The 23,985-nt window shown below is 35.9% G+C and overlaps 1 long non-coding RNA gene and 1 pseudogene across 1 annotated transcript in view; one reads left to right on the top strand and one right to left on the bottom strand.

Annotated features, from left to right (window-relative positions):
- Positions 1 to 1,606: 1,606 nt before the first annotated feature.
- The window catches only part of LOC139782335 (uncharacterized), a 97,442-nt gene continuing 75,063 nt past the window's right edge, over positions 1,607 to 23,985 (bottom strand). Inside the window, exons 3-4 of the long non-coding RNA XR_011720855.1 lie at positions 2,333 to 2,546; positions 1,607 to 2,240 (exon numbers count right to left, since the gene is read on the bottom strand). This is a non-coding gene — a long non-coding RNA (uncharacterized lncRNA). The remainder of the gene's footprint in view (positions 2,241 to 2,332; positions 2,547 to 23,985) is intronic.
- On the top strand, positions 16,617 to 18,066 carry LOC139782345 (histone H3-like; annotated as a pseudogene).

A 23,985-nucleotide genomic window follows, 5' to 3' on the forward strand; every position in this document is an offset into this window, starting at 1 on the left:
ATTCTAGGCGTGTTTCGGAAATGGTCGCTGTTATCGACGCCGAGGATTGAGCGACGGTAATCTATCGACGGAAAGATCTCCGCGGCGGCGTAATCGTCGCGGGGAGCGAGCGACACAGGTTCTGGCGCGCTTCTCGTGCGTATGTGTTGGTCTTCTGAGTCGTTGCTCGACGTCGTCACGTGTGTGGTGTGCGACTACTTATGCTGGGTCTACAATGCGAGTCGCAAAGTCGTGAGTCGCAAGAATTGACCAATCACAGTCGAATTTGAGGAGAATAATCGACTGTGATTGGTCAATTCTTGCGACTCACGACTTTGCGACTCGCATTGTAGACCCAGCATTAAGCCTTATCTACAATAGACGCACAGGCCGCGTCGCACGTCGCAATCGCAAGAATTGACCAATCACAGTTCACTATTCTTCGACCGCAAGGAGAACAATAGACTGTGATTGGTAAATTCTTGCGACTGCGACTTGCGACGCGGCCTGTGCGTCTATTGTAGATGAGGCTTTATTAGTGTCATTGCCGGTACCGTGCGTACGATTGAGGGCAGCTACCTGCATTACAAGGGCACCTTGCCATTGCCAAGTACCTAGCGTACAGTCGGAGGGCATACAAGGATTTGCCGGTACCTTGCGTACGATAGTGGGCAGCAACCTATACGAGAGAGAGAGAGGGCGACAATACGCTTGTCCGCCATTGCGAAGGTGCCCGACTTGCGGCATCCTTCCACATGCAATTACCCTTCACACCTATACAGGTACGGTAAGGAGAGAAACAATAATACGGCTCTCCGATGCATACGGTATTTCTACGGAAATTGCGGGCGGCTGTTCGCCATATTACTGTCGGCAGGCACTCGCGACCATCGCGGGTGCCGAATACTTCTGATCGTAACGATTATATTACTTCGCGGAATTATTCCTAATGTGTCTAAACATGCAGGATTCGAATGCGTTGTCGAGATGTTCAGTTAATTATCCTTTGACATTATTTTGCGCATAATACTATAACCTATTAGAGATAACTCGATTCTATTTACCTGATTTGCATAAAGCGTATTTTATAATAAATAAGTCTTTCTTTTAGAATGTTAACGTATACTATTATTTTGTAATGACCGCTATTTTGAGCAATATATAAAGGAATAAGTTTTTATAACATGTATGAAATCTCATCTACTATTTTCATGTATTGAAACTGTTTAACGGAATTTCTTTGATTTGTGAATAAATGTAGTTAACGTGGACTGTTTTTCTTGAAAGGTAAAAGACGCGGAACCAGAGTGAAATTTAGTGATATCCTGAACAAGGCGTAATCTTAGAGCCAATTTCACCAACCACGGTTAGCTTAACCGACGGTTAAAGTTAGCAGGGTAGATTCATTTCTATTGGTCAATCCTCCTAACTTTAACCGTCGGTTAAGGCCCGGTCTACAATCAGTCGTATGTCGGAGTCGGATGTCGCAACGTAGCCGATGGTCCAATGAGAGAATTTCTTTTTCGGAAACAATCGAAATGTCAAAATTCCCGGGGCGGAGTCGTCACACCCCCGGGGCGGAGTCGTCACTTCATTCTTGAACTGGATTTTAATTAAAAATACATAATTTTGATCATAAAAAATAATAGGATACACTTTATTCATTGTTTTTTAGTAGAAAAATGGAAAGCGGAAAATAATTTCAAGAAAATCAATTTTCTTTTTCGCTATCAGTATCACTGAAACAGTTAAAGCATGTAAAAAACAGAGTCTGACGAGCGCACGCACTCGTTGTATGCCTTACGCCTGCACGAAATGCACTCTGTTTTTCATCGGCTCAGTTTTCTGTTATCTCCGAGCATACGCAGCACATATTATTTAGCTTTCTTGACTTCGTATTTCGCCTACTGCTCGTCGAAGGCTGCGGTTCTAACTCCGTTTTTCGCTCACTGCTCGTCAAAAGCTGCGGTTCTGATTGCGTGGCATTTTTTTTTGGGCCGGCCTGTCTTTCTCGGCGTAGTGGTAATGGTCGATTTAGTCGTGTTTGCGTATGGATAATGTTCGATGTCGTTTGAGAAAGTCGGTTAGCCAGTCTTCACCGGCCATGCGAGCGGCTTCCCACGATGATGGTACTTCAGATTCAATTTTTTGGCGAAATCAAAGGCTAAACCACGGGTTTCTTTCGCAGATAGCCCAAAGTACATGTCGTTGCAATGTACTAAGTATTCCACCAAAGTAGCTTCGCTTTCAGAGTTCATAACCTGCAATTTAAAATTAAGACGTTGCATGAATATGAACTTGGCTGAGCAGAGTGCATGCTGCTAAACTCAAAAAATTAATTTGCGTTATTCACCGTGAATCCTCCGTGATGTCATACGGCCACGTCATCCAAATGTGCTATATCATTATCATTCTTTCTCAGCCAGTCGGTCACCGTAGATCTCGGGACGCCAAATTTTTTTGCGGCTACTTTTAATTTTATTATCTTTCTTTACGCAAGAACTGCCTTCTTAAGCTGCTCCTTGTCGACGGCAGCCGTTTTGCGATGGTACGTGCGTACCATTTTCCTGCAGTTGAGAAATACAATGACGCATTTGCAACGGAAAATAGAGTGAAACCACCGGGGCGAAGTCGTCACAGTGACGAGTCCGCCCCGGTGGCTTGATGACGACTTCGTCCCGAACACAAGTTTTAGGTTTGGTCGCTCATAAAATATTAGAAATCAATGAAAATAAAAAAACTGCACTGGATTCGTGTTCAGCATGCATTACTCTTTAGAATCACTTACTTTGAGATTCGGAGGGACAATAATACTTAAGATATTACAAACTTTCGACGCGGAAGAAATTTTACTTTCGATGCTGCCGGGCAAACCTACGAAAACACGTTTGCCTCGATAAGAATCACAACATGGCACGTAACCTCACTTATAGCGTTTTTTCTTGGCTACACTATCGCCCACTAGTGCAACATTAGTGCAACACTAGTGCAATATTGTTGCACTAGTGTTGCACTAGTGTTGCACTAGTGGGCGGTAGTGCAGCCAAGAAAAAACGCTATTAGAGTCCTATTTGCGTCTCTCTACTAATATAGGACTCTAACCTCACTAAACTCCGTTGGTCACGTGGGCACCATAAGCCGCGTTTACAGTATTAATGGCGAGTTCACACAACATACAGATTTCGAGATAATTGCAAAAACGACTCCGCCCCGGTGACGACTTCGCCCCGGTCTCCCCTATATAAAATAATATTATTTAACGTTATAAAAATATTTTAAATTTTTGGGAATAAACTATTTTTAATTTAATAATTAAAAAATTTATAAATATTTAATAAATAATAGTTCTAAAATTAATGTTACAAATAATTATAGGGTAGACCGGGGCACGTTGTTACGCGGGGCACGTTGTCACATCGGCTTTAATTAAAAAACTAATAACCAGAGGGCAGCACCCGTCATTCCCAAAACGTGTTAGTGTATGCCCATCTTTGGTGTGTTTACAGTGTTGAGATTGCTCCAGCCGTGTTGACGTAAAATCAACTTGAAAGTTTTTTGCGACCGTAAGTAAAATTTTATTGTCTAATATTCAACGTACTGGACACGAAGCTTATGTTTTTTCAGAATAGACCTTTATATTATCTTAAAGTATGTACTTTTACCTACCGCGTGCAATACCTAACCTTATGAATATCTCAAACGTGTCGGCCATGAGGCTGTTTGGAGTAAAAAAATGCCCTCGGAGCACGTTGTCACGAATTTTAATGTCATAGATGCAATTGGGATATGGTGCGCTCCTACAAACGGAAAACTGCGAGAGCCGCAGTAGTCGATCTAGAAGTAATTCGTCTTGCTGTTAACGATCAATAAGTTGCGCATTCGAGTGGAATTCTTGTATTTAGATTAAGACGAAAACTTCGTGCTTTTTGTACTTTTTTGAAATAAAATAAATGTTTCTGTGAAGGATTTTACTTTTTTACATTGCAGCGCACTATAATATATTGGTATTTACGTTGAATACAGTTTGGATAACATTTTGCACGCAGTTACATTTGATGTGACAACGTGCCCCGGTCACGGGGCACGTTGTCACAAGCGACCTGTCGTTATTTATTGTTATGTAACAACTGTAGAGTAACAATCACACAAAATTCGATACTGTCCAATTGAAGCTGAGGGTTCAATCGAAATTTTGGCATATCACAGTACTCTCAAATATTGAATGTAAAAAATACAAAAAATATTGAAAAAAATGTGTGACAACGTGCCCCGGTCTACCCTAAATATTGTCTATTAATCAATGTGAAGGATATGTGAGAACATGAAAAAATTATAAATTTTATTATTTTTATTAAATAAAATCTTTGTTTATAATTTTGTATAAATATTTTAATATTACAATAATATCCAAGGAATGTTATATGAACGTTAATTTGTTGACTAGAATAATATTCTAAGAACTTTTTTATAATATGCCACTGATATTAAAATAATATACTAAAGGATGTTATGTGAAGTGGACATATAACATCAACAGAATAAGGGCTCAGTCACAATGAGAAAAATAAGGAATAAGATAAAGGAATAAGGAATAAGGGAATGTCGCATCTCACTTCAGTACATTAAAGTGAGATGCAACATGCCTTATTCCTTATTCCTTATTTTTCTCATTGTGACTGAGCCTTAATCCTATGATATTAGAAAATATTATATAATATCCCTAAGAGCAAAAAGTCGACTTCTACCGAAACTAACTTGGCAGAGAAGTCGACTTTTTTAAGGACGAAAGTCGACTTCAAGTCGGCGAATGTCTCAAAAACCGCCGATTAAAAGTCGACTTTCCGTCATGACAAAAAGTCGACTTCCCGCCAACTTTTAACGCCGATAAAATAAACCGCCGCGTACGTCTGGAGGTCGATTGTGTATCTCGAAACGAGGTGAAAATTACAAAAGTGAACAGATTTTACTAGATTTTGATAAATAAAATCGTAGATACGCTAATAAATTTTCTCACTTTTGTAATTTTTACCTCATTATTTCAAGATACACAATCGACCCCTTGCTGGAGAAACTATCGGAAGTATCGGAGGAAGTCAACGGGAAGACAATGATGACGAGGACTGTGAATGACGACGAAGACGACGTTTCGTGGCGGTGGTCGATAGCGCGGCGCTTTACGACGTCTTAACACATTAGCGCATGCGCATATGGCTTCTGCATTCTGCTCATGGCTCCTGCAATTTTATGTGCTTCCACCTTTATCGTGTCCTGTCTCGCGGCACGTATTCCTCGCACTCGCGTAAGCTCTGCTCCTCCTCGAGATTCGCCGCCATATTGATGATGCATGATGCGCCGCTTAATATAAAATAAAAATGACTGCTAGACTATTTTCCGTCTTTTTATAAGTCGACTATTTAGAAGTCGACTTTCCGTTGACTTCTGTAAGTCGACTATTTAGAAGTCGACTTTCCGTCGACTTTTATAAGTCAACTATTGAAATTGACCAATTACTAACTCTAAAAATGACGGAAAGTCGACTAAAAGTCGACTTCTAAATTTTAGAAGTCGACTTTTAGTCGACTTTCCGTCATTTTTAGAAGTCGACTAGAAGTCGACTTATAAAAGTCGACTTGCCGTCGACTTTCCGTCAACTGTGCTCTTAGGGATATTATATAATATTCTCGGAATATTATAATAATATTATTTTAATTTTTAATAATATTAATACAATATTTTAGGAATATTGTGTGCTTATAGGGTACAGTCAATTATTCTCCTCAAATTTGACTGTAATTGGTCAATTTCTTACGAATTATGCTACGATACGACCAATGTAGAACCGGGGTAATTGGTCAATTTCTTACGACATACGACTTAGGGGCTGCGCACAATGAAAGGAATAGGGAACAAATTTATTAATACAAAATAGACGAACAGAGGAATAGTGCTAAGGAACAGTGATAAAATTGTATTCTATTTCTGTATGCCATATGCACAATGAATATGTTAATATTAAACTGTTCCCTATTCTCTGTTCCCTGTTCCCTATAATAAGTGCCCATCTACAATAAGTGTTTTAAGCCCTAAGCCCTAAGAAATTGACCAATCACAGTCAATTAGTGCCCATCTACAATAGATGTTTTAAGCCCTAAGCTTTAAGAAATTGTTTAATCACAGTTGAATTTGAGAAGAATAATTGACTGTGATTGGTCAATTTCTTAGGGCTTAGGGCTTAAAACACCTATCGTAGATGGGGACTTATGCTAGGTCTACAATGCGAGTCGCAAAGTCGTGAGTCGCAAGAATTGACCAATCACAATTGAATTTGAGGAGAATAATCGACTGTGATTGGTCAATTCTTGCGACTCACGACTTTGCGACTCCCATTGTAGACCCAGCATTATTCTCCTCAAATTCAACTGTGATTGAACAATTTCTTAAGGCTTAGGGCTTAAAACACCTATTGTAGATGGGCACTAATCCTTTAATTGTGCGCAGCCCCTATTAGGACGCTACGATATGACCAACGTGGAATCGGCCTAAGAGTAGGAAATTGACCAATCACAGTCTATTATTTTGCTTGCAATCAAAGAATAGATTGTGATTGGTCAATTTTTTACGACTCTACAATTGCAACTAATGTCGAACGACCATTAAGCCGATCAGACTACGGATTAGGATTGAGATTGGATTGAAATTTGAACAATTAGAGCAAAGTTCACTAAACTTGAAGTTAGTTTTCTTTATTCTGATTGATTAAATTTCAATCCAATCTCAATCTCAATCCGTAGTCTGATTACGGCTTTAAACTGCCTCCCCATGCGGCGTAAAGCCTTGTGTCCACGATGCTAAAACTGTGTCCGAGTTTCGGTTTAAGCTAATGAATCTGCTACTTTTCTGTAAGAGCTGCAAGTTGATTGGCTTAAACCAAAACTCGGACGCAGTTCTAGCATCGTGGACACAAGGCTTAAGGTGCGTTCGGGGAGACGCTATTAGCGCTGAAAACGTCATTCTATCTCTGTTACTTACTGAAAGTTGAACAAGGACAGAGCACGCTCATAGCGCTAAAAGCGCGCTCCGCGAACCCAGCCTTAAGAGTCGTTCACGGAAAGGTTGCAACACTTTTTTTGGATGGGTTTTGGAACGCACGAATATTTAGAGACTGCGAACCAGAGATGCCAATTTCGAGCCTCTGCCCGCTGCCAGCACGTGTGGAGGGGAGCGCTCGGCCGGCTTCGGGCGGCTAGAAGAGCGCAGACATACATATCTGCCGTCTCTTTCTTCCCCGAGCGGCTCGAGCTGTAGCTATATACAGCTAACGCCAGTCACGAGAATCGTGTACTACGTTACCGGCCTGACTGACTGGCTCGCGCGTCTATTAGATCTCGCGTATCCGTTCAGATAATAAAATATTGTTGTAAGATATTAATGATGATGATAATAAAATATCCCTTCCCATTCTAGGCATGTCTAGGGACACTATCGTGTCTTTTAATTATTGTACAATTAAAAGCATAAAGTTAATAAAAATAAAAAAAGTTGTTAGTAAAATTTAATTTAATAAATTAGTGAAATTATAATTTATTCTGTAGATAAAAGACCTAAATTAATTAAAGAAGTAAAGAATAGAAAAAGTATAAATGATCGAAATGTTCTCTTGGCCAATGCAGGTACGCTTTTTTCTTAAAAAAATTATGTTATTAATTTTGAAAAATGACGTACATACACACACACACAATACATATTGTTGTAATAAAAAAATTAAATAATTAAATAATGACTTTAATTTTTTTATTATATTTGGTTTATTATAATAAATTAATAAAGAAAAATGGAAAGTTGTAAAATATTTATTTTTCTTAAAATTATTTGATATTTATTTATAAAATGTGTAACATTTATGTTTTATGTCATCAAATCAATATACCTATTGGTTATCATTTTTTGGTGACGATCAATATATAAAAGATGTTTTATGCTTATAATACTGCAATTTTTATTATCAAATTTTTTAATATGTCATTAGTAATATTTATAATCTATAAATGTATATTTTGGCACAATATAAAAGATTTTCCCCGAGCAGTATTCGTATTTTGTTTCTTATTTTAAAATTATTTTAAGTACAATCTTAAGGCATTAACATAGTCTTTTCATAATAATGTCTGAAAGATATACTTTAGATTATCTTAAAAATAAGAACGGATTATGAATACCGGCCTGAATCACATTTATATAACTTAATTCTATTTCATTATATGATGTATTAAATTGATATCTCTTCAGTCGAATTATCATTTATTAAACCAAAAGTCACTATGTTAAATGTTTAAAAGATGTTAAATGTTTTGTTTAAGTTTTTTTGTCGTTACTCGTTTTGAATGGTATACATTAGAAAAAATACAAGTAATTGTAAAAATATAAACTAAAATTTGTAAAATTTAAGATTTATTTTTTTTATAAATATGAAAGTTACATTAATAAACACAAAAATATATTTTCAAAGACGGCGTTCGAAAGCTCACTCTTTGTCTCGTTCTAACTGTCCCCCTTAGAAAGAGATGAAGAGTGAGTTTCCGAAACGCATCCAATTTTGGGAACCAGACATTAATGACACCGTTTGTACATCATAATAATTATTTTATAAACTAACATCGATATTATGCATCCTCACTATCAACACGGTTGCGTTACCGACAGAGGTACGGTCTGCGATCCGCGTTTTTATCTGCAATCTATGCGGCGAAGTCGATTCGCATTTGTTTACAGCCACGTAGCATTGCAAAGGAACGCTTTGTTGTCTTGCTGATCGCCACGTTCTGTAGCTTTTCTCCAGTCTCACAAATCTTCTCACGGTATTTTTCAATATTTCCAATTTCTGTTTCAATTCTTTTACTTCTTTTCTTAATTTTTCTTCTTTTTGTTCGTTTATATTTCTGCACTTGTATTTTTCATTTTTCTCTGTCTTTCTCCCTCCTCACAATTCTTTTGCTATTTTATTTCTATCTTTCCTATTCTACTTTTTCTATTATATTTCTTATTCAACATGGAAACATGTGATGAAGTGAAAAAAAGGCCGAAGCCAAAGTTTTCACAAGCTTGGCTTAGCGACGATCGCTATAAACTTTGGATACGCCAAGTGTCATCGGATGACACCCTTTTTTATTGCAATATATGCAATAAAAACTTTTCGTGTTCATCACATGTTTCCAGGCATGCGGATTCTGCGTGTCATAAAAATAATATGAAAGAAAATGTTTTGTGTACTAATAATGAAAATGTACAAGATAAAAAAAGACAGTACACAAGAACATTTAGACCACAATGGCTCGATATACCAGAGTTCAAATTATGGTTACGTGAAGCAAATGATCCCAAATCGTTCTTTTGTTTGATTTGTGATAGATCAATTTTTGGCGGTCTATCACACATAAATCGACACGCAGAATCCGAAATGCACAAAAAAAAGTGATATAGAAGCGAACAAATCGAACGAAGATTTAAATACACAAAATGATGAAGAGCATTTAACATACGACAAGAAAATAAAAGCAGCGGCGATCCGAGTATCCGCATATATTTCTGAAAATAATATGCCGTTTCAAGCTGCAAAAGGACTTGTCGAGCTTTGTCAAAAGATAGGAGAAGATCCTAAAGTTTTGAAAAACTTGAAAGTTAGTCGAACGAAATGCACAAATATCCTTTCGAATGTTTTGTGTCCGGTTGAGGAAAAACGTGTGGTAAAAAATATTCAGAATACGAAATTTTCTGTTTTTATTAACGAAACATCTGATATAACTAATGACAAATGGATGACGTTTTTTGTTCGATATGTTGATCCCGAAACGTTAGATATTCGGTCACAGTTAGTTAAGTTAATTAATATTGATGCCAAAGATTGTAGTGCAGAAAAGTTATTCAATGCATTTAAAAATGAAATGTATAAACTTGAGATACCATTTTTAAATATTATTGCACTAGCATGCGACAATGCGTCTGTTATGACAGGAAAACATTTATCTTTCAAAACCAAACTTGAATCAAAATCCAAAAACTTATTAACATTTTCATGTCCTTGCCATTCCGCTGCACTGGCTGCACACGCTGCATGCGCTAAAATGCCTGATTTCTGTGAAGAATTTCTCAGAAAAATTGCAAGTTATCTTAACAGTAGTCCAAAGCGTTTAGCTATTTTTAATGAATTTTGCGAATGTTTTCAAGATACAAATCACAAAATTTTGAAATTATGCGAAACTCGGTGGCTTTCGCGTTATTCATGTATTGACAGAGTTCTTGAGTCATGGAATTCACTAAGAAATTTTCTTCATGAGATGGTCGTAATTGAGAAAGCAAAGTCTGGGGAATATTTATTATCTTTAATGGAAAATGTAGATACAAAAGCGTACTTTTTTTTCTAAAATATATTTTAAATTTCTTCAATTCATTTAATGCGTATTTTCAAGCTTATGAGACACGAATTCATTTATTGCAGTCTAAATCCGTTAATTTTCTCATGCAAATTTCTCAAAACTTTTTAAAGCCGGATTTATTAAAACATTTGCTCACAAATATTTTATTTCGCGAAGAACAGAATCACAAATCTCTTACTGATATAACTTTGGGATCAGAATGCGAAGAATATCTTTGCAATTTAGTGGAGGAAGGACATGCAGATGTCACAACTACTATTAGACAAAATTGTTTGCAGTTTTACGTCACTGCTGCCGAGGAAATTAGAAAGAGATTACCCGTAGATAACGTATTTTTACATAAATTACAAGTTTTTCAACCGCACGTAGCTTTATTTGATATTAACAGAGAAATATCCTTTAACGATGTTACTTTTATTGCAAAAACTTTAAGTGGCTTCGATAAAAATGGGTTAAAAGAAGAATGGCTTACGCTGCATTCCGATTTTACTACAGAAGAAAAAGAAAATCTTGCAAAACTCAATTTTGATAACATGTGGAAAGACATTTTAAAACGTCCATCCATTAATCATCCTAAGTATCCAAATTTAAAATCACTTTTAAATGCAGTAAGATCACTTCCAAATTCAAATGCAGACCCCGAAAGGGCATTTTCTATCTTAACCGGTCTTAAAACAAAGAAACGTAATAGGCTTTCGTCGACCGCAATAAATGCAAATTGTGTATTTAAATCAGCGTTGAAGACGAGGGGGGAAACAGCCTTAAATATGATTATTAATGACGATCATCTGCAGCGTATGTCAACAGAAATTTTGTATGCTCCTGCAAAAAAAAATTAAAAAACAGTTTGACATTATACGCTGCAGATGATCCAAATATTGCAGGCCCCTCCTCGTCTAATGATATAGACCGGGAGCCCGTAACACTAAATTTCTGTCAAATCTTATTCATCGGGAAACCCTATATATTCGATAGAGTACATCCTTTTAATATTGAAAAGTCATTTCTTACACCTGGAGGGTGGGACAACCCCTGCGGGGAAGTAAAAAAAAAAGCAGAGGGTATGTTAAATTTTATTCACCTTGAAACTTATTTGCTAGTTAGTTTTTAATAAATAATTTATGAAAAAACGTTTCTTACACCTGGCAAGCGGGACAAAATTGTTCTTACAGGTTGTAAACAATGTAATATTTCACGAGGGTGATGTCAAATATTATTCACTTTGAAATTTATATGAGAGGTAAGTTTGAACTATAAATAATATGAAAAAAAAATTCTTACGGCTTGAACGCGGACCAAACGAGTTCTTACACTGTTCTGAAACTAAAAACATCGTCCACGACGCTCTTTTGCTGCAGTGCGCACACAGTAATTTTCCTCTAATGTTAGTATACAAATCGGGTTTGTCACTTATGAACCTTATTCTTCTCGTGTCTGTTGTGAGAGAAACACATATTCTTGTGAAATATGTCGAAGAAAGTCTGTGTTTTCTGCGGCAAGAGGTCTAAAAAAATTCTCGATTTTACAAACGAAAAATTAGAAAAGTGTGCACCGATTTTAAATATTCGAAAAGAGTACAAGTTAAAATTTTCGAATGTGACGCTACCAAAAATTAATAGTTCCAGTAAAGGATATCATTCCGCTTGCTATCAAAGTTTCACTGCATTAAATAATAAATATAAAAAAGATGCAAAAATTGAACCACAGCAATCGACATCTCGTGAAATTGATGAAGGAGTTGCATCAACTTCTAGAGGGTAAGTTTAATTCGTTTAATAAGTAAAATTTCATGTGTGTTGCGTAAACAGAGGGTCGTTCACCTGACGATTCGAATACAACGGTTAGCTTTTATTTTCACGAATTTGTCCTTGTATACATTTGAAATACAGAGTTTATACGCGCTAGCAAAAAGTGAACTGTTCTTTTTACGTCTACTTTATTAAATTAAGAAGACACGAAAAACGGTGTTTAATAAAAATTACGTTTGGATTTTTTATAGCTCCGAAAGTATAGAATGTTCCGAAAGGGTACAAGCGCCTAGCGATGATGATACACTTGATTTGGAATCCAGGTAAGAATCAGAGAATTATTTGTTTAAGTATCAAAATTGTTCATGACATAATTTACTGTATACATGCATGCATTGAATGATTTATAATATTTTTTCAGCAATGACAATATCGAATGTACGAGTGATGCGCAACCGTCTGATAGTGCTCATGAGGAAAACAAAGAAATCAAAATATTTGATTTTATACATTATACGAATTACTTTAATAAAAAGAATGAATAATATACAATGAAAAAATATTCCACATTTTATTGTCCATCTATTTTGCATGTTCGTAAGTGACAAACCCGATTTATATACTAACGTACTACATTAAAGGAAAATTACCATGTGCGCACTGTAGCAAAAGAGCGTCGTGGGCACTCTTAATTTTTAGTTTCAGAGTAGTGTAAGAACTCGTTTGGTCCGCGTTCAAGCCGTAAGAATTTTTTTTTCGTATTATTTATAGTTTAAACTTACCTCTCATATAAATTTCAAAGTGAATAATATTTGACATCACCCTCGTGAAATATTACATTGTTTACAATCTGTAAGAACAATTTTGTCCCGCTTGCCAGGTGTAAGAAACGTTTTTTCATAAATTATCTATTAAAAACTAACTAGCAAACAAGTTTCAAGGTGAATAAGATTTGACAAGGACACGTTCAAAAATTACATGTTTGTTATAATTTTCTGCATCTATGTACCGCTGACCGACCTCGCCAATATCATGTACCTTTCTTACTCGATTAAGACAACTAATTCTATTAATATGGCGGTGAATAAGATTTGACAGAAATTTTGTCGCGGGCTCCCGGTCTAATACGCAATAATAATGTCCAAAAGATAATACACTGAGAAAAAAAAGCTGTTGCTTCAATTAAAGTGCTATAAACCAATGATTAAATTATTGGTTTAATAATCCAGATATTGAGTCTAATAATAATACAATTGAATAAACTACTTATGTTTTTGGCAACCCGTAATAGCACTTTAATTGAAGCAACAGCTTCTTTTCTCTGTGTACTTTATCTTTTGGACATTATTATACACATCATATTATATGAATAATAATGTTTAAAAAATAATTATCTCTCTCTCTCTCTCTCTCTCTCTCTCTCTCTCTCTCTTTTCTCTCTCTCTCTTTAAACATTATTATTCATATAATATAATATATAATGTATAGATATCGAAGTCCGAACACACAGACAGAGAGGATTTGGAGTCATAAAATACTGTGGGAGTGACGAACCACAGGGTCCTGATCTCTGCTGTGACACACACATACACACACACAGACAGAGAGGGTTTGGAGTCGTAAAATACTGTGGGAGTGACGAACCACGGGATCCTGATCTCTGCTGTGACACACACATACACACACAGACAGAGAGGGTTTGGAGTCGTAAAATACTGTGGAAGTGACGAACCACGGGGTCCTGATCTCTGCTGTGACACACAACACACACACACACAGACAGAGAGGGTTTGGAGTCGTAAAATACTGTGAGAGTGACGAATCACGGGGTCCTGATCTCTGCTGTGACTGATACATTCCGTCAAAACACATACACAAGTGCGCGTAAAAGATAGATAGAATTATTGTTAAAGGATTATTTAATATTTTGGGAGTTGTGACATAAAATCGCAAATACATTTGAGTTTGGAAGTGATCTTACTGCATTTAAAAGTGATTTTAAATTTGGATACTTAGGATGATTAATGGATGGACGTTTCAAAATGTCTTTCCACGTGTTATCAAAATTGAGTTTTGCAAGATTTCTTTTTCTTCTGTAGTAAAATCGGAATGCAGCGTAAGCCATTCTTCTTTTAACCCATTTTCATCGAAGCTACTTAAAGTTTTTGCAATAAAAGTAACATCGTTAAAGGATATTTCTCTGTTAATATCAAATAAAGCTACGTGCGGTTGAGAAACTTGTAATTTATGTAAAAATACGTTATCTACGGGTAATCTCTTTCTAATTTCCTCGGCAGCAGTGACGTAAAACTGCAAACAATTTTGTCTAATAGTAGTTGTGACATCTGCATGTCCTTCCTCCACTAAATTGCAAAGATATTCTTCGCATTCTGATCCCAAAGTTCATATCAGTAAGAGATTTGTGATTCTGTTCTTCGCGAAATGAAATATTTGTGAGCAAATGTTTTAATAAATCCGGCTTTAAAAAGTTTTGAGAAATTTGCATGAGAAAATTAACGGATTTAGACTGCAATAAATGAATTCGTGTCATAAGCTTGAAAATACGCATTAAATGAATTGAAGAAATTTAAAATATATTTTAGAAACAAAAAATACGCTTTTGTATCTACATTTTCCATTAAAGATAATAAATATTCACCAGACTTTGCTTTCTCAATTACGACCATTTCATGAAGAAAATTTCTTAGTGAATTCCATGACTCAAGAACTCTGTCAATACATGAATAACGCAAAAGCCACCGAGTTTCGCATAATTTCAAAATTTTGTGAATTTGTATCTTGAAAACATTCGCAAAATTCATTAAAAATAGCTAAACGCTTTGGACTACTGTTAAGATAACTTGCAATTTTTCTGAGAAATTCTTCACAGAAATCAGGCATTTTAGCGCATGCAGCGTGTGCAGCTAGTGCAGCGGAATGGCAAGGACATGAAAATGTTAATAATGTTTTGGCATTTTGATTCAAGTTTGGTTTTGAAAGATAAATGTTTTCCTGTCATAACAGACGCATTGTCGCATGACTAGATGCAATGATATTTAAAATAGTAATCTGTAGTTTACACATTTAGTTTCAAATGCATTGAATAACTTTTCTACACTACAATCTTTGGCATCAATATTAATTAACTGAACTAACTGTGACCGAATATCTAAAGTTTCGAGATCAACATATGTTACAAACAAGAAACGTTATCCATTTTTCATTGGTTATATCAGATGTTTGTTTTGTCAATAAAAACAGAAAATTTCCTATATTTTGTATGTTATTAATTATACGATATTAAGTCTTAACTGGATCTAAACTTGATCTCTGTTATACACATATATCCGCATTCACACATAATCACACACACATACACATACACAGGTAGAGAGGGTTTGGAGTCGTTAAATACTGTGGGAGTGACGAACCACGGGGTCCTGATCTTTACCTTTGACACTATTTGAACTATGTATATCCATATTATTATTTTAAAAATATTAAATGTTCCATTTGTTCGCCTTTTCTCTCTAAATTTCTTGGGTCAAATTTTTACGAAATTTACTCGAAAAATAAAATAATATCCGAGTCACTTAAGGTAGAGTGACTTTTACTCCTATAGAGTGAAATTCTTTCGTTATACAATTGTACTCATTTTAAGAATTTTAAGAATTTGTTCAGTCTAAATGATACATTCAACAATTTACTCGAAAAAGAGTGAGCAATCCGTTCTAATTGACTGAAACATTGACTTGTATGGATTGAAAGTTTCCTCTATGGATGTAGTTAAATATTTGGTCTTATATAAAAAATAAAATGTTATTCCGTTTGAATGGCAATATTATCAGCATAATATCATTATTGCTTTAAGTGAAGCTTACTAGTTTCGAGTGGAATTTCATTCCAAGAAATTTAGAGAGAATTCATGTTTTACTTAATATAATGCAAGTATTTAAAATAGAACAAGTAATTAAATTTTATTATTAAAACAAAATAGGGAATTATGTTTATATTTTGCCAAGATATATCTAATTTAAAATTATGTTATTTTGTGAATAAAATAATGTAAAGCAATTTGAAAAAAGACGTTTTATATGAAAAGAAAAGTTGTAATTTAAAAGTTTTTCAATATTTCGAAAATAACGTTTTCAATTTATTATTCATTGTATGTACATACGTTGAATCCTCGTCAAATACTTCGTCCAAATAGGAATTATTTTGCTCTTTATCAGTAACTATTATTAAGATATTCTTTCTTGCCAAAAATATATTTAAAGAATGCATGTTTTGTAGTCTATTGAAGTATAATTTTTATTGCAAATTTCATTGCAATTCTAAGAAAATATAAAGTTCTTAAAAACATCTTTTATTATATTTTTCAAAGAATAATTTTACCAAATGCGATTTTAAAGTTAATTTTACATTTTTCTGAAAACAACGAATACCGCCGACATTAATGTCGTCTGCAAAAAATACACACAAAATACAACTTCATCAACATTTTAAGAAACAGAAAAATACCGAAGAAGGCAAGAAGCAATCAATGAGTAAACATCATGCTTTACGAAGATGAAGAACAAGACGACATTTTATTAAGTTCCACCGGAGTCCTAGTGCTGTAGGGAATAACACAGTCCCCTTACCCAAGGCTACGGGTGAAGTCCACAATGGTGATGAAGACGGAATAGATTTTATATGGAACGGCGGATTCGGCGAAAGAAGCATTCCACTTGCAAGACTTAAAGGATGGGAAGATTAGTTTCACCAGCCTAGCAAAACATGTAGCCCAGGATGTAAAACTCCAAAATAAAAGTTAAGCAAGCCAGTTTGCTTCAAGATGACAACTCCATTGACTGGCTCGACAGCTGTGGGCTATTGTGGGCGTCGATCTAATTCAATCTGACAAGGAGCTTCGTTCGTATACTGCTGGACGCATATCGATAGTTGACCGTTATGATGACACATACTAACCAGACTGCTCGTAAGTCGACCGGAGGAAAGGCGCCCCGGAAACAGTTGGCCACTAAAGCTGCGAGGAAGAGTGCCCCGACCGGTGATATGAAAAAACCTCACTGTTGCCCGACACCGTCGCCCTTCGTGAAATCCGTCATTATCAGAAAAGTACAGAATTATTGATCCGTAAATTGCCATTCCACCAACTTGTCTGTGAGATCGCTTAGGACTTCAAGACTGACCTCCGTTTCGAAAGTTTTGCTGGATGGCTCTCCAAGAAGCTAACGAGGCGTACCTTGTAGGTCTTTTCGAAAACACGAACTTGTGCACTATTCACGCTAAGCGAGTTATCATCATGCCAAAAGATATCCAACTGGCACGTCGTATCCATGGCAAGCAAGCTTAGACGCAACAAATTTATAAAATAAATAATAGTGCTGAGAGCTGTGGGTTATTTACACGCTTTACTCTGCCTTACTCCGGAGTGACCGAACTGAAGAAGAAGAAAAAGAAGAAAACAATTTGTGCTCTTCATCTATGGCCTTTTGTGGATTTCAAGAAATTGTATTTTGAAGAGAATTTAGTCTTTATTCTCAATTTGAAAAAGTATGGGAACCAACGCTTAATCATCATTGGATGTTGCACAAGAATGGATTCAGTCAATTCAAGACTGAGTAACAGTGAATGCAAGATATCAATGCGCAAATGCAGATATATACATATACAAAATCTGATCAAATGGTACTCCTTTCTTAAAAAAAATAAAAATAACAATAAAATATAAAGTTATCTTTAAAATTGCTTTAGTATGTGGATAACAAATGTAGAAAAATTTATAAATGTGTATTTGAAGGAAAAAGAAAATACATTATTTTATAATTGCAATGTGTTTTTGCAAAAAAAATGTAATGTATTACAACATAAATATGTATTACAATATATATTACATAATGTAATTAATAAAAAAAAAATGTAAAAAATAGTCATTGATAAGGAGAACAAACTATTATTTGACGAGATACTCAACGCACATTGAATGTATGGACGCATTGTACATATTTTATATTAGTTTTTCTAGAATATTAAAAAAGGCAAAAATGAAAGTTTTGTTCTTTAAAATGGTTTTTTTAATTGCTTTACATTATTTTGCCCACAAAATTATACTTTTAAATAGAATTAACTAGACATTCTTTAAATAGAATATTTCCCTTGGCAAAGTCGAAAAGCATTCCCTATTTTATGCCCACTGTATAAAAAAATGTGAAAGAAGTTATTTATATCTATTTTATTATGACATACTTCTTGTGTTAAATTCAAAAATTGGCTGCAGTTGTCATAATAGTTCAGATGTTTTCAGAAATACTTTTACTATAAATATATTATTTTTAATATTATATTAAGTAAAGCATGTTCACTTTTTTCCGATTTCACACTAGAAATACCAATAGTTATTTTCGACCGTTTCTATTTTTGAATTTAATATTATCTTTGTTATCGTAAAAATAGAATTCTTTATATTGTAATAAAAAAAATTTATTCTACTTATTGGATCTTTCACATGATCAATGGAATATTAGTTTTAAAAATCGAAATAGTAAAAAATTATTGGTATTTCTAGTGTGTAAAGGCCACTTTAGACAATCTATAATTCACGACAGAAGAATTATATAATTCTATTTGTAATGTTATGTATTGTGCAATATAGAGAACATTTAACTATTTATAAATGTATGTATGCATATATATATATATATATAATATATATATGTATATATATATATATATGTATTACATTTACTTCTTACTTTTAAATGTTTTTTTATATTGTACATACAATTTTGTCACAAATTCTGTCGTGAATTGTAAATTGTGTAAAGTGACCTTAAAACTAATACTCTTTTAATGTCTTTTCCTGTTCTATGTCTATCCTTTATATTCTTCTCTATCCTTTTATATCTATTTTATGCCAATCCTTTCTACCTGCTTTCTACCTTCTATTCTCTCTCTCTCTCTCTCTCTCTCTCTCTCTCTCTCTCTCTCTCTCTCTCTCTCTCTCTCTCTCTCTCTCTCTCTCTCTCTCTCTCTCTCTCTCTCTCTCTCTCTCTCTCTCTCTCTCTCTCTCTCTCTCTCTCTCTCTCTCTCTCTCTCTCTCTCTCTCTCTCTCTCTCTCTCTCTCTCTCTCTCTCTCTCTCTTTCTCTCTCTCTCCCTCCCTCCCTCTCTCCCTCTCTCCCTCCCTCCCTCCCTCCCTCCCTCTCTCCCTCTCTCCCTCTCTCCCTCTCTCTCCCCTCTCCATCTCTCTCTCTCTCTCCCTCTTTCCCTCTCCTCTCCCTCTCTCTCCCTCTCTCCCCCTCTCTCCCCCCTCTCTCCTCTCCCTCTCTCTCCCCTCTCTCCCTCTCTCCCCCCTCTCTCCCCTCTCTCCCCTCTCTCCCCCCCTCTCTCTCTCTCTCTCTCTCTCTCTCTTTCTCTCTCTGTGAGTATCATTGTGTGTATATTCTATTGCTCCTGCTTCAAGTGAATCTATTTTCTGCCGTAAGCTGCCTTCGGGCCATTTTGTTGCAGGTATTAGCGTGTTTTTTGCTGCTTGTCATGCACAATTATTATCTTTCTTGTGCTTGCTGCTGAATTGAGAGGATTTCTGTGCAAGTATCATCGTTTTGGTCTAACCTAATTCTTGGATATTCCTGTGGGAGACGTTGATCTTGGCTGCGCATGCGTCTGTCGTTACCGATCTGCTTTATCTTCACACTATTTTCCGAGCACGTGCTATCGTTATCTCTGATTGGCTGCTGCGTGACGTGCTACCTAGTGACTGCCGATTGGCTGCTGTGCGAGACACCATACTTGTGATCGATGTGATTGGCTGCTATGCGTTACACTGTGCATGTGGATCTATTGCGCCTGCTATCTGAGTGACAGCTGATTGGCAACCATACGTGACGTCGTTGGCTTGTGGATCTATATAGCGACTTTTAACGAATTATATGTCATCTCTTGTGATTCTGCTTGCTTGATTGACGGGAATGCAGCGTGCGTGCACAAGGTGCAAAAAGTTGATTGCGACCTTATCGGTTGAGTGCGAGTGCAAGAAGGTGTTCCATCCGGGCTGTATTAAGTCATATTCTCTTAATAAGTACGCGGACACCTGCTGCAGATCGTTGTCTGCTTCATTAAGGGTCGGCAGGAGACCCAGGCAAACTCAGGTACACTCAGGTGCACTTTATGCACTAAGTGCACGTTAAACTGCACTTTAACTCGTATTTTATTTATTATAAATTTTTAAGAGCAAAAATGCAAAATCGGGCTCTTTACCTCCCTGCATTATTATATAAAGAGTATATAAAAAAAAATTCACGAATCTATGTAACTTATTTTATGAGAAATATGGATATTACGAATTACGGATTCGTAATATCCAGATTTCTCATAAAATAAGTTACATAGATTCGTGAATTTTTTTTTATATACTCTTTATATAATAATGCAGGGAGGTAAAGAGCCCGATTTTGCATTTTTGCTCTTAAAAATTTATAATAAATAAAATACGGACTCGCAGCGAGTCGCAGCTAAGCCAACCCGACAGAGGTCTCCACCGTGTCTCCTGCCGACCCTTAAGCTTACCTCTTACGCCTGAGGGGGAAAATACCGCGCGGTCACTTGGTTTTGATGGTATGGCCACTCCAGTGAGCACTGGCACTCAATCGCAGTCTCGGAGTGACAACACGACTAATGATCTTCTGCTTCAACTAATGGAGCAATTAAAGGCGTCGGAAGCTAGATTTTCCGCTTTTGCTAGAGATCAAGAGGCTAGATTTTCTGCTTTTGTGGAAGATCAGCAGCGTACAAATAGCGAACAAAATGAAAAGCTTAATAAGTTAAATTCTATTGCGAGCAGTGTTGAGCGGAATAGTCAGCGTATTGCTGCGTTAGAGCAACAGTGTGCTGCTCTCACAAATGAGATCCGTGAATTGAGGAGTGATCGTGGAGATTCTCATTCTGTCCCGCAGAGTCGGGCTGAGAATGAGATTATTATATCGGGTGTGCCAACCACGATGTCAATCACTCCCTCGGAGTGTGTTCGCAACGTGTTCACGACTCTTGATATCCCTGATCTTTCCTGTCATATTCTGGATGTCAGAGCTGTCGTTCGTAGGCCCCCACCGGTGGTGCCTCGTGACCAACCCTTGCCGGTCCCTGATACTAACTCATTTATTGTTACCTTGGCTTCAAGTGCGGTTCGTGATATTGTTATTACTAAAAAGCGGGCAAAGGGTGTTCTCAAATGTAAGGACGTATGCGGTGGTAACTCAGATCGTTACATTTATGTAAACGAGTTGTTATCCAAGAGCACTTACGACATGTTGCAGCGGGCTAAGAGTGTTGCTAAAGAGAGGTCGTATAAGTATGTCTGGGTAAGGAATGGTCAAATATGTGTTAGGTCTTCCGATGGTCAACCTGTAATTCATATTAATTCCGACACTGATCTAGCTAAGCTTATCTGACTGGTCCGACCTGCTCGTCCCTTGTTCTTTGATCGTTCGGCTTAATCAAATGTAATTCTTCTGGGATACGTTTTGCGGAATTAAACGCTTATTCCTTTCGTGACATATCGACTTGCTTGCACGTGAAATTGGATAACATTGTTTCTGGTATAGAACGTCTAGTGCTTTCATTCCTTATTATTAGTTCGTAAATTGCGCTGCGCCTTAGTTCTTAGTTTTATATACACTATTTAGTTCTCTTTAGTAATTCTGCTCCTTATCTTATTCTTTTTCACTGTACTTATTATTAGTTAAGTTGCGTTAGTTCTTAGTTTTTTTTTTACAGGGTATATTATTGAGATTGCTGCTGCTTGCCTTATGAGAGAGAGCATGCACATCATACTAACTTCTGACCGCTATATTTCGCTTTTGTTTACATCTCATTGTATCTCTGCATCTTGTAACTGCTATATTATTGTAATTGCTGTAGTATTGTAACTGCTGTAGTATTGTGATATTATTGTAACTGCTATATTACTTTTTTGCCCTTTAGCCTTGCTTGGGCATAATAAACCTAATCAATCAATCTCTCTCTCTCTCTCTCTCTCTCTCTCTCTCTCTCTCTCTCTCTCTCTCTCTCTCTCTCTCTCTCTCTCTCTCTCTCTCTCTCTCTCTCTCTCTCTCTCCTCTCTCTCTCTCTCTCTCTCTCTCTCTCTCTCTCTCTCTCTCTCTCTCTCTCTCTCTCTCTCTCTCTCTCTCTCTCTCTCTCTCTCTCTCTCTCCCTCTCTCGATTATTTCCCGAAAAATTGGAAAAATTAAAAAAACCGGTTTCCAAAAAAATTGGTAACAAAAACTGTACACATCATGACGCTCCCCGTAAAATTCTATCCCTACTTCATATACAATTCTTTAAGATTCTGTCAATTAATTCTCAAAAAATTGAAAAAATTTCGGTACCGGCTTCCAAAAAGATCGGTAACGAAAAATTATACACTTTATAACACTCCCCGGAAAATTCTACCCCTGTTTGATCTATAATTCTTTAAGATTCGGTCAATTATTTCCCGAAAAATTAGAAAAACCGGTTTCCAGAAAATCGGTAACAAAAAACTATACACATAGTGGCACTCCCCGGAAAATTCTACCCTTATTTCATATACTTTTGGTAGAAATTTGATCTATAATTCTTTGAGATTCGGTGAATTATTTCCCGAAAAATTAGAAAAATTAAAAAAACCGGTTTCCAGGAAATCGGTAACAAAAAACTATGCACATAGTGGCACTCTCCGGAAAATTCTACCCCTATTTCATATACTTTTGGTAAAAATTCGGTTCAGGGGTTTGGGCTGGGCGTTGATGAGTCAGTGAGTGAGTGAGTCAGTCAGTCAGTCAGGACATCTTCCTTTATATATATAGATCACATGTATGACTTTTACACTTTTTAGACAAAAATTGGTAACCCCTTCATCGATCATTGCCAAATTCAACACCAATCTATCTTTAATGATACTCTATCCATAAAAAAAGTGTGCAAGTAGAAACTTGCACATTGCTTCCTCATAATTTTTAAATGTGCAAGTAGAAACTTGTACATTGCTTTCTCATAGTTTTTAAGTGTGCAAGTGGAAACTTGTACATTGCTTTCTCATAGTTTTTAAGTGTGCAAGTAGAAACTTGTTTATAGAAACTTGCACATTGCTTCCTTATAGTTTTTAAGTGTGCAAGTAGAAACGTGCGCATTGCTTCCTCTATGAGGAAGCCAAATTAATAAATATCTACTAATAATTATGCATAAAAAAACAGGCTCTCATAGAGGAAGCAATGTGCACGTTTCTACTTGCCCTTAGGAAAATTTACTTAAAGTTTTTTAAAGTTACTTAAAGTATTTTAAAGTATTATAAAGTATACTAGCCGTAATAATAGTATACTAATAGTATAATAGTAGACTAATAGTATACTGACAGCCGAGCGTAAAGTTTTCTTTAAGTTATTAACCTCAATAAAAACTTTATAAGCAAGTCGCAAATATACTTTAAATTTACTTTTAACAAACGTAATACTTATAAATATACTTTAAATTTACTTTTTATAAAGGTAATACTTAAAGCTGATTTTAACTTATGCGTGTTGTTTCAACAGTATACTTAAAAGACAAGTTCCCTTTTTCACCACACTTGCACCACACGAGACATTAAGAAATATTATATCATATATCCAATTCAAAATTTTATTACTCTTTTTAAACTGAATTTGTTTCTTAAGATGATTTTTGGAAAATTATATATTTGCGCTGGTTATGACATATGTAGACTATATATAACACTTATATCAAATTAAGAAGTAGTCTACCACGTAAGGCAGTTGGCTCACGATCCAGAGGTCCCGAGTTCGAATCC

This window comes from Temnothorax nylanderi, unplaced genomic scaffold (genome assembly GCF_030848795.1).
Source record: "Temnothorax nylanderi isolate EJ_2023f unplaced genomic scaffold, tnyl_v1.0 TNYL_tig0405_pilon, whole genome shotgun sequence".
In the NCBI taxonomy this organism is placed as follows: domain Eukaryota; kingdom Metazoa; phylum Arthropoda; class Insecta; order Hymenoptera; family Formicidae; genus Temnothorax; species Temnothorax nylanderi.